This window comes from Rutidosis leptorrhynchoides, chromosome 6, assembly GCF_046630445.1.
Source record: "Rutidosis leptorrhynchoides isolate AG116_Rl617_1_P2 chromosome 6, CSIRO_AGI_Rlap_v1, whole genome shotgun sequence".
Taxonomy (NCBI): domain Eukaryota; kingdom Viridiplantae; phylum Streptophyta; class Magnoliopsida; order Asterales; family Asteraceae; genus Rutidosis; species Rutidosis leptorrhynchoides.
In genome coordinates, this window is record NC_092338.1 from 129,189,076 (window position 1) to 129,198,667 (window position 9,592).

Sequence of the window (9,592 nt, forward strand, 5' to 3'; positions counted from 1 at the left end):
TACTCTCTACTTATCATTAAATTAGGAGTTTGTATCATGTATCAATTATAATTCCTTTAGCTATAACTTATATACGGGCTTAATATACGTAAGGATCTTTATTGGTCAAAGATTGAAGTTGTTAAAAGAGTTTATCGGTTTACTTAATTTTGGGATTTAAAATAATTTTCATAGTTATCTTGTTTTTTCATAAATGTAGATGATAAATGTAATATGGTATGTGCGATGCCGAACACAGATATTATTCTTCAAATCATTAAAGAATATATCACATATATATACATCATTCGGTTCGGTTCAAAACCATGGTTTTTTCGGGTTTGGCCCGGACCGGACCATTACCGGAAAAAATGGAAAACTGTGGACCAAGGACCGGACCAATAACTTCGGGTATTTCGGTTTTGGATCGGTCCCTCCTCGGTTCTCGATTTTTTTGGGTTCTACCCGAACCATGCACACTCCTGCCCATACGAAACACACCTTTAATTATATTCTTTTACTTTATCCAGAATCTCACTGCTTGACTATTTTACACGGACTGGCTAAATAAAATTTTGTCACACGAAGATAACCAAATATCAACCATAGCAATAGCCCATTGGGTCTGTCATCAACTTAAGCTTAGTCAGGCCCACCTTTAATGGGTCAATATCCGCCCATCTTATAATGGGTCAAAACCCAGTTTCAAAATTAGGGTTTCTTTTAGGACTAACGTAATGCACACTTTGTATTTATTTATTTATCTACCTCTATAAATTAAAATCGCATCAGCGTGTTCCGTCAGGTCACAACAAAAAACTAGGGTTCATTAAAAGCCTTATTGCTACTGCTACACGTATATTCAATCGAGCTCGTTATTGTTGTTTTTAATTGTTAATTTGGTTCTATGTAAATATTTAAATTGGTTTTTTTTTTTTTTTGTTGTTGTTGTTGTTGTTGTTGTTGTTCTTTATATATATATATATATATATATATATATATATATATATATATATATATATATATATATCAGATATCAGAAAAATATATATATATATATATATATATCAGATATCAGATGATGAGAAACATAACTGCAACAAAATGATCGGACTATTCGTTCGTGATTACTAGTATTTAAGTCTCTGATGGTTTCGATTTTTTTTTGTTTGTAAATTCGATTATTAATTTTATTATTTTTTCGTCTTAGTATTATTTGTGAATTTTGAGAAATGATGATTAAACAATTGGTCCGTGTTTCTGAATTAACCGTGACCGACAACTTTTTAACCAAACTCTGATCTCTTTCTTCACAATTGAAAATAAATTTTGTTTAGTTTTGATTCTTATTTGTATTTGTATAGAAGTTTTTATAGTTGAAAAAATGACTGCTTTGATGATTTATGAATCTAATCACATGTCAGACTTCAGAGATTCCTTGGAATCAATGAGATCACAGTTCATAAGCCTGAGCAGATTAACACAAGTTAACTTCTATCTTATTTTTATTTTAAAAACCTAAGTGTTTGTTTTTCTTTAGACTCGTGAAATTTGGTTGTAAAAGCGTATCAAAGCTGTTTTTTAAGAAAATGAAGATTCCAAGTGTTACACCGTAAAAAAAACCCGATTACTTGTGGATTAATCCCCGATTAACATCAACATTTTAATATGAATTCAATTCAAATCAGAATTTTATAGTTTTGATTTAAAATGAACAATTTTAAACAATTATTTTAAATTATGTTTATATTTATGGATTTTTTTATATAGTTACCCATATAATTTTAAAATTTAATAATTTAATATTTAAATGTATACAGTACAATTTGATTAATTTCTGATTAATTTCTGAATAGCCGATTAATTCTTTCAAAGTTTTGATCGATTAATCCTCGAAGAGTGAATTTTGCAACCTCGGTTATACCTATATTTTTTATTTTTACCATTGAAGCTTTTTTCCCCTATACTAAAAGAATATAATATGGGCTTTAAGGATGTTTGTATCTTTCGTTATGTCCAAATAATTTTTTATGTTATTTTTATTTTGCAAAAAAAGAAAGAAAGGACATTACAACAAAAGATAAGCCCATTTGGTATTTGGCTTTAAAAAGGGTAATTTACTTTTTACTGTAGCAACACGCCCTTCTGTTTCAAATTAATTGTTTATTTAATGCATTTTTTGCAAGCTGTTTGTGTTTCGCACTTTCTTGGGATTGTACTGTGGACTACATATTTAAATTATAAAATTAGTAAACTTAATTATTGGTAATAACTAGTTGTGAAACTCTCGCTTCGTGTCGGGGTTCTGTTTTGAATGCGAGTAAAAAAACAATCTTATCATTTTTGTAAAAAAAATTTTTTTTCGACATCTAATATTGAAGGGTTGTTTTTTTTTGCGAAAGTTGCTTCTTTTGGTGTTTTTTTTTTTAAGATGATCTATTTTGTACATTATTTAACTATCATCAATATTTGAATTGCTTCTTTTGGTATTGAAGGGTTGTTCATTTTATGAAAGTTGCTTTTCTTATCGTTGAGGGAAAAAAAGGTAGTTGAATTTTTTATAAAAAAGAATTTTTTTCGACATCTTTTGGTAATATTGAAGGGTTGGTTCTTTTACGAAAGTTGTTTCTTTTATTGTTGGAGACAAAAAAGGTGAAATAAAGAAAATACCAGTGATTACTATTGATGATAGTTAAATAGTGTTTTGTCTTTTAGGTAATATATAAATATAAATATAAATATAAATATAAATTAAACAAAAATAGGAAAATCAAATTAAAATAGATGGATGTATACATCTTTCCAATTTTTGCTACACCACATTTTGCCACATCCCTTTTGCCTATCGTTTTTTGAGGTTCTTGAATCATTATATCACCATCACTACAAATAGTTTTAACAACATATATAATTTTTATAAATAAAGCACATGGAATTTTTGGGGTTTAGATTTTTTAGTATTAGAATTGATTAGTGGCGATGAAGATAAAAACTTTTCTCGATTCTGATAATAAAAAATTGCTTGGCATTTGATACTTGGTGAGTTAAAACACATCCAAGTTGTCTTATAACCAAAAGGCATAATTTGATGACTGAATTTGTGGGCGTGTCTGAGCCTCTATTTGTAACTGTTACAATGTTTTTTACATTTTTAAAAAAGTAAAATAAATTATATAAAAGGATTTTAGGATGGGTTCACAAACATACCGAAAAACTGAAACTCGACTTATTGGTACTGAAAATTGTAGTGATGCTATTTGGTGTTTATATCGAGCGGTTTTAGTACTATATAGTTTGGTAATGTATTCTCAGTGTTTAAAAATCCGATTACTCGCCGATCAAAATCCGATTAATCATTTTTAGGAGAAATTCGTTTCGATTTTCAAAAATTTGTTTAATTAAACGGTCAACGTAAATTGATGGATCAAATTCGAATTTGGTAATCAAAGTCGGTTAAAATAAAAAATGGTTAACTTTAATATGAATTTAAACTAGAATTTTATAGTTTTGAAGTAAAATCAATAATTTTAAACAATTATGTTAAAAATTATCTTTATATTTATGGTTTTTATAGTTTTGAAGCAAAATGAATAATTTTAGACAATTATGTTAAAAATTATCTTTATATTTATGGTTTTTTCTATACACATATAGTTTTTAAAACTTAATATTTAAATGTATACAGTACAATCCGATTAATTTTCGATTAATCCTCGAATTATCGGTTAATCATTTCAAAGTCCTAACTGATTAATTTTCGAATAGCGAAATTTGCAACCTTGGGTATTCTTGATAAAAATCAAAATACAACATGAATATAAAGGGTTATAGATTGTAAGCTAATATGGTTTATGTACACTGGTTTTTAAACAACGGATCATCTAAATCTGAATCGGCACAATTTGTAATCTACTTGAATTATACGTTATATATATAACTAGATTTTAAGAAGTGTGTTGCGCGATAACTTAAAAAAAAAAAAATTGTAACGGTTATTGTTTGTACATTATTTTTTTGTTGTTAATAGCTGTTTGTACGCCATGTAAAGTATTAATTAACATGAGAACTTACATCGTCCAACATGAGTTGTTGAGCTATTAAATGTGAAGACCCGCCAAAATCGCTATTGACGCCGTCGTTAATTTAGGTCCCGTTACGTGGTCACAAGTCCCTAAGTGAGGCGTGTTGACCAAAATATGTCGCATTCATTGCAAATGTTACAGGACTTGCAAAGTTTTACCAATCAAATCGACAACAAGTTTAAAGTTACAAAAGTTATAAGATTTTAAAAGTACAAGTGGAACAATTGCGACACAATGAGTTTGAATCAAAAGGTGTTATCTATAGCTTATGCATGTATGCTTGACTCCAAGCAAGTAATCAAAAGTGTATGCGGAAGCATGTAGTCATGTAGCAATCAAGGACCTGAGAAAACATAGAAAATCTGTCAACGAAAACGTTGGTGAAATAATAGGTTTAGTAAGCATGTTATATTGAATCACAAGATTTATAACGTTGAAATAATAGTAAGCCATTCTAGAAGTTTTTGTATCACGAGCACCCAATTATCAAGGCTTAACTGTATACGAACCTCGTTATCATAGTGTTAAAACTACACTATACTCAAAATTACATTTCATTCGTCAACTGTAACGAATTGTCCGACTGAGGGTTTGTCAAACCCGTATGAATCCACACAACATAAGTTCTCGCTTACACCCTGCAAGTGTAATTAATGATAATTGAATTGAGGTTTTTTGTTCTAACTCGTACGTAGAATGTTTGTTTTCGTACTTGTGTTCACTTAGTAAAACAAAACGTTTATGTTTTCTCATCACAAGTATAAGTGTAAAAGAGTAAAAGTGGGACTATGATCTCACCTTGAGTGCACGAGTAAAAAAAAAGTACTTCACAAAGTAAACGTGTGCAAGAACGAATGCTAGTTTTGACCTAAACAAGTAGGTTGTATCAATACCGGTAAAATACGAGGTCGGTCAAAGTTGTTCAATTAGTCATATGGCTCGTTACGATTCGACTATATAGCATGCGAGTCAAGTTGTCAAGTTTCATGCAATATATAAGTATAAAAGAAGGTTAGAACGGTTACATAAGTCTTTGGTTAAGTTTGACTAAAAGTTAAACTTGGTCAAAGTCAAAGTCAACGGGGTCGGGTCGGGTATCCGACTATTGTCCATAAAAACTTAGTCATATATAAGCATGTTGGCCAAATTTCATGTTAATCGGAGTTGCGAGTAAGCGGAAATGAAATTGGAAAAACACAAAATGGCCTGGGACAGCCCTTTTCTCGCGATCGCGAGATTTTGTACACTCCAGGGCTCGCGATCGCAAAGCCCTGGTTTCAGGTGCTGAATTGCTGAATTTTGTTAAGTGCTCGAACCAAACTTCTTTCATTCACAATTAATGAACCGAAAACACTAAAAACGCATACCATATATCGTTGAAAAGGTATTTTAACAAGGAATACAACTAAACACATATCATCAATCAAATCCATCATTTACAACAACTAAATCCTCGTCGAATGATCATTGAATGTTCATCATTTAATGTTTTAAGCTCATAAATACAAATGATGATTCGGGAACTGAACACACACATATAATACGCCGTTTCGAAGGTAATTACACATACATTGCAACTAAACACTTACCAACAACATTACAAAGCATTTAATGCATCAAGAGTTCATTTTAAATTCTATCAAACCTTAACTAAAATTCATAAATTCAACAATCATGTTAATGAAGTCTTTCTAAGTCAACCTACACATCAAATTGAAGCTAATGATGCTAGTAACACATTTAATACATGAACTTTAACATATAACAACATTTAATCAACCAAAACTCAAGATTAAACTAGTCACTTTTCAAGTTTATGCTAGTTACACAAAAATGACAAGAACGAACAAACAATTCAAATATTCATGTTAGACTTGAGCCATAGACACTAACTAACACTTTTATAAGTCAAGAACACCAAGAATAAGAAATCTAGAGTTTTAGAAAAGCTTACCCCAAGTAATGAAATTGATACCAAATTAAAAGTCTTGAGTAGTAGATCACAAAAATGTAATTTGTTTTGTTGTGAGCTTCCTAGTTTGGATTTAGATGATTTAGTGGAGAAGATGAGAAGGATGTAAGAATGGAAGTAAACAACAAAATCATTAGTACCTTCAGGTAAAGATAGAATCGGGGCTGTGGTCAATTTCTCATTCAGAATCTTGAAAGCAGATTCCTGTTCTTCGGACCACTCAAATTTCTTCCCTTTTTGAGTTAGCTTCGTAAGAGGTTTAGCAATGAGAGAAAAATCTTTTATGAACCTTCGATAGTAACCGGAAAGTCCCACAAAATGGCGAATATGTTTCGCAGTCTTTGGTATCTCCCAGTTCCGAATAGCAGTGATCTTAGCTGGATCGACATGTATTCCTTCTCTATCAACAACATGTCCAAGAAATTGTACGGTTTTGAGCCAAAACTCGCACTTAGAAAATTTAGCATAGAGTTGTTCCTTTCTTAAGAGTTCGAGAATCAAATGCAAATGTTGCTCATGTTCTTTCTCACTCTTGGAATAGATCAAGATATCGTCAATGAACACAATAACGAATTTATCGAGGTAAGGCTTGCAGACACGATTCATAAGATCCATGAATACAGCAGGAGCATTGGTCAAACCAAAAGGCATGACACAGAATTCATAATGTCCATATCGAGTACGAAAAGCAGTCTTAGGAATATCGGATTCCTTGACTTGGAGTTGGTGATAACCATATCTCAAATCAATCTTTGAATAGACGCTTGACCCTTGAAGTTGGTCGAATAGATCATCAATACGCGGCAACGGATAACGGTTCTTGATAGTAAGCTTGTTAAGTTCGCGATAATCTATACACATCCTTAACGTACCATCTTTCTTCTTAACAAACAGAATAGGAGCTCCCCATGGGGACGAGCTAGGACGAATGAAACCTTTATCCAATAGTTCTTGGAGCTGGTTGGATAATTCCTTCATCTCAAAGGGTGCTAAACGATACGGCGCTTTAGCAATAGGAGCAGCACCAGGAGTTAAATCAATTTGAAATTCAACTTGTCGAGGAGGTGGAAGACCAGGAAGATCTTCGGGAAACACATCGGGAAAGTCTTTAACCACTGGTACATCTTCAATACGCTTCTCTTTCGATTCAATTATCTTAACGTGAGCTAGGATAGCTGGATAACCTTTCATATGGTATTTGCGAGTTTTAATACAGGAGATGATATTGAGATTGGAACCACTCTTTTCACCTTGGATGATGAGAGTCTCTCCATTTCCCAATGGAACATGAACAGTTTTATCGTAACACATGATGGTAGCATGTAATGGACGTAACCAATCCATTCCGACTACAACATCAAAACTTCCGAGTTCGACCGGCAAAAGGTCTATCTTAAATTCCTTATCGGCTAAGATTAAGTTGCAGTTTTTATAGATTTTATTGACTTGCATGATCTTTTCGTTGGCTACTTCTACTAATCGTTTAGTTTCTAAGGGTTGAGGCTTTTCAGTAAATAGGGTACAAAAATCACTAGACACATAACTTCGGTCGGCACCAGTATCGAATAAAATAGTTGCATAACAATTATTGACAAGATAGTACCCGTGATGACCTCATCCTCATCTCGAGCTTCAGCAGCAGTGATAACAAACGCACGACCCTTCGCAGCAGTAGTATTAGCTCCAGTAGCGGGATTATCTTTCTTCTTAGGACAATTAGGACTAATGTGTCCCTTTTCTCCACAAGTATAGCAGGTTGGAGGAGCTTTGGCTGGAACAATAGCCTTATCCTTTGGAGGAGTCTTACACTTCTTAGCAACGTGTCCCACTTTCTTACACAACGCACAAACCGCAGTACACTTCCTGTGACAACCCGAAAATTTCTAATCAAATTTAAACTTTATCTTTATATTATTCCGACACGATAAGCAAAGTTTGTTAAGTTAAATCTCAAGAATTTTAAATTGTGTTCATACATTCATTATAACCTCGACCAAATTCAGACGATTCACGAACCGTTATATATAAATAAATATGTATATATATGTATATATATATATTATAACTTGAGAATATTAATAAAGTATTAAACGTATAATACTTTACATGATCGTATTTGTTTCAATATGTTTATCGATGAAATTAGAAGATAATATCAAATTGTTGATTTATCAGATACATTATGATATGATTACGGGTCCATGTTATGAGGTCCACTGTGATTTAAGAAATCTATTCTTTTTGACAACATTCGGAAAATGGTAAAGTGATTTATAAGTAAGAACGTGAAGTGTAAATAACTTATATGTTGGATATCGACAAGTTAAGTAACTCGACATTTTTCATTAAGATGATTTCATACGTTTATTTAACCTTTGAACTTTATCCCATGCTTCACCAACAAACTGTAATTTAAAAACTTGAAACCTATTATGAATATATATGATTCTATTTTTTTAAAATATTTTATGATATAACAATTTCCATTATTTTAACCTTTAAACAAAATGATTCTTAAAAATATATTTGGTTTTGGAAAACAAAATTATTATATTTATTTGATTTAGTTTCAAACGTACAAAAACGTTTTCAGTTTAAAAAGAATTTTATTATTAAAACGTATATAACTTTTATAAATATCTAGAACCACTTTTGACAACTCATTACTTAACCAGTATGATAAAGATAACGATATTTATATTTTATTTTATTAAATATATATAACGATTTAAATTAATATTATATATATTTATACGCGTATTATACGTACATAGTTTTATACTTTTACTATACTTAAACTTTACCTTTACTTTATTTTTACTTTACTTTAACTTTAATAATTCACTTTAATAATTCATACTTTAATAATTCACTTTAATAATTCATACTTTAATAATGCACTTTAATAATTCATACTTTAATAATTCACTTTAATAATTCATACTTTAATAATTCACTTTAATAATTCACTTTAATAATTCATACTTTAATAATTCACTTTAATAATTCAAAAATCTATTATAAATAGAATTCAATAGGTTTCATTATTTCATAGAAACTTGAAAATATTTTTCTCTAAACTCTCTCAATCGATTTACATATATATATTTACTCCGTATTATTTCAAGATATTATTAGTATACATAAAATATTACGTCAGAGTGCTGTCCGAGTGATTTCGAAATTGTTTTTCGAGTGGGATTGGATTAAGGAAATTATGGGTTATAGCTATGGAGGTGATTGGTATGGTTCATGGGTATGCTCGTGAGGTCAATATAGTGTTTATCATCTCCGTTGCGTCTACGTACCTTTCCTGCAATATTGAATCTTAATATTGATACGTGAGTACTCATAATTTAACTTTTACATACTAATAGTGTATCCCTGACTAGTGCTCGAGTATATAGGATCATGCATGTTTGTACTTTTGATATTGCCTTTAGTTAGGTTATGTTGAATCCTGAATTAGTTATATATGCGACTGAGATAAGGTATAAGATATGCATGTCGTTGGAAAGCTAGCGAAAAATTAAGAACTTTTCATTTAGATATCGAATGA

The 9,592-nt window shown here is 30.9% G+C and overlaps 3 non-coding genes across 3 annotated transcripts; all 3 read left to right on the forward strand.

The window, feature by feature from the left end:
* Positions 1 to 1,050: 1,050 nt before the first annotated feature.
* Positions 1,051 to 1,133, forward strand: LOC139856468 (small nucleolar RNA Z199). Its single transcript, XR_011761951.1, has one exon. It is a non-coding gene; the product is annotated as a small nucleolar RNA Z199 (small nucleolar RNA).
* Positions 1,134 to 1,206: 73 nt separating this feature from the next.
* LOC139856498 (small nucleolar RNA SNORD18) lies at positions 1,207 to 1,284 on the forward strand. The gene has a single exon (XR_011761976.1). It is a non-coding gene; the product is annotated as a small nucleolar RNA SNORD18 (small nucleolar RNA).
* An 80-nt stretch (positions 1,285 to 1,364) lies between these two features.
* LOC139856470 (small nucleolar RNA R64/Z200 family) lies at positions 1,365 to 1,458 on the forward strand. Its single transcript, XR_011761953.1, has one exon. It is a non-coding gene; the product is annotated as a small nucleolar RNA R64/Z200 family (small nucleolar RNA).
* Positions 1,459 to 9,592: the final 8,134 nt, after the last annotated feature.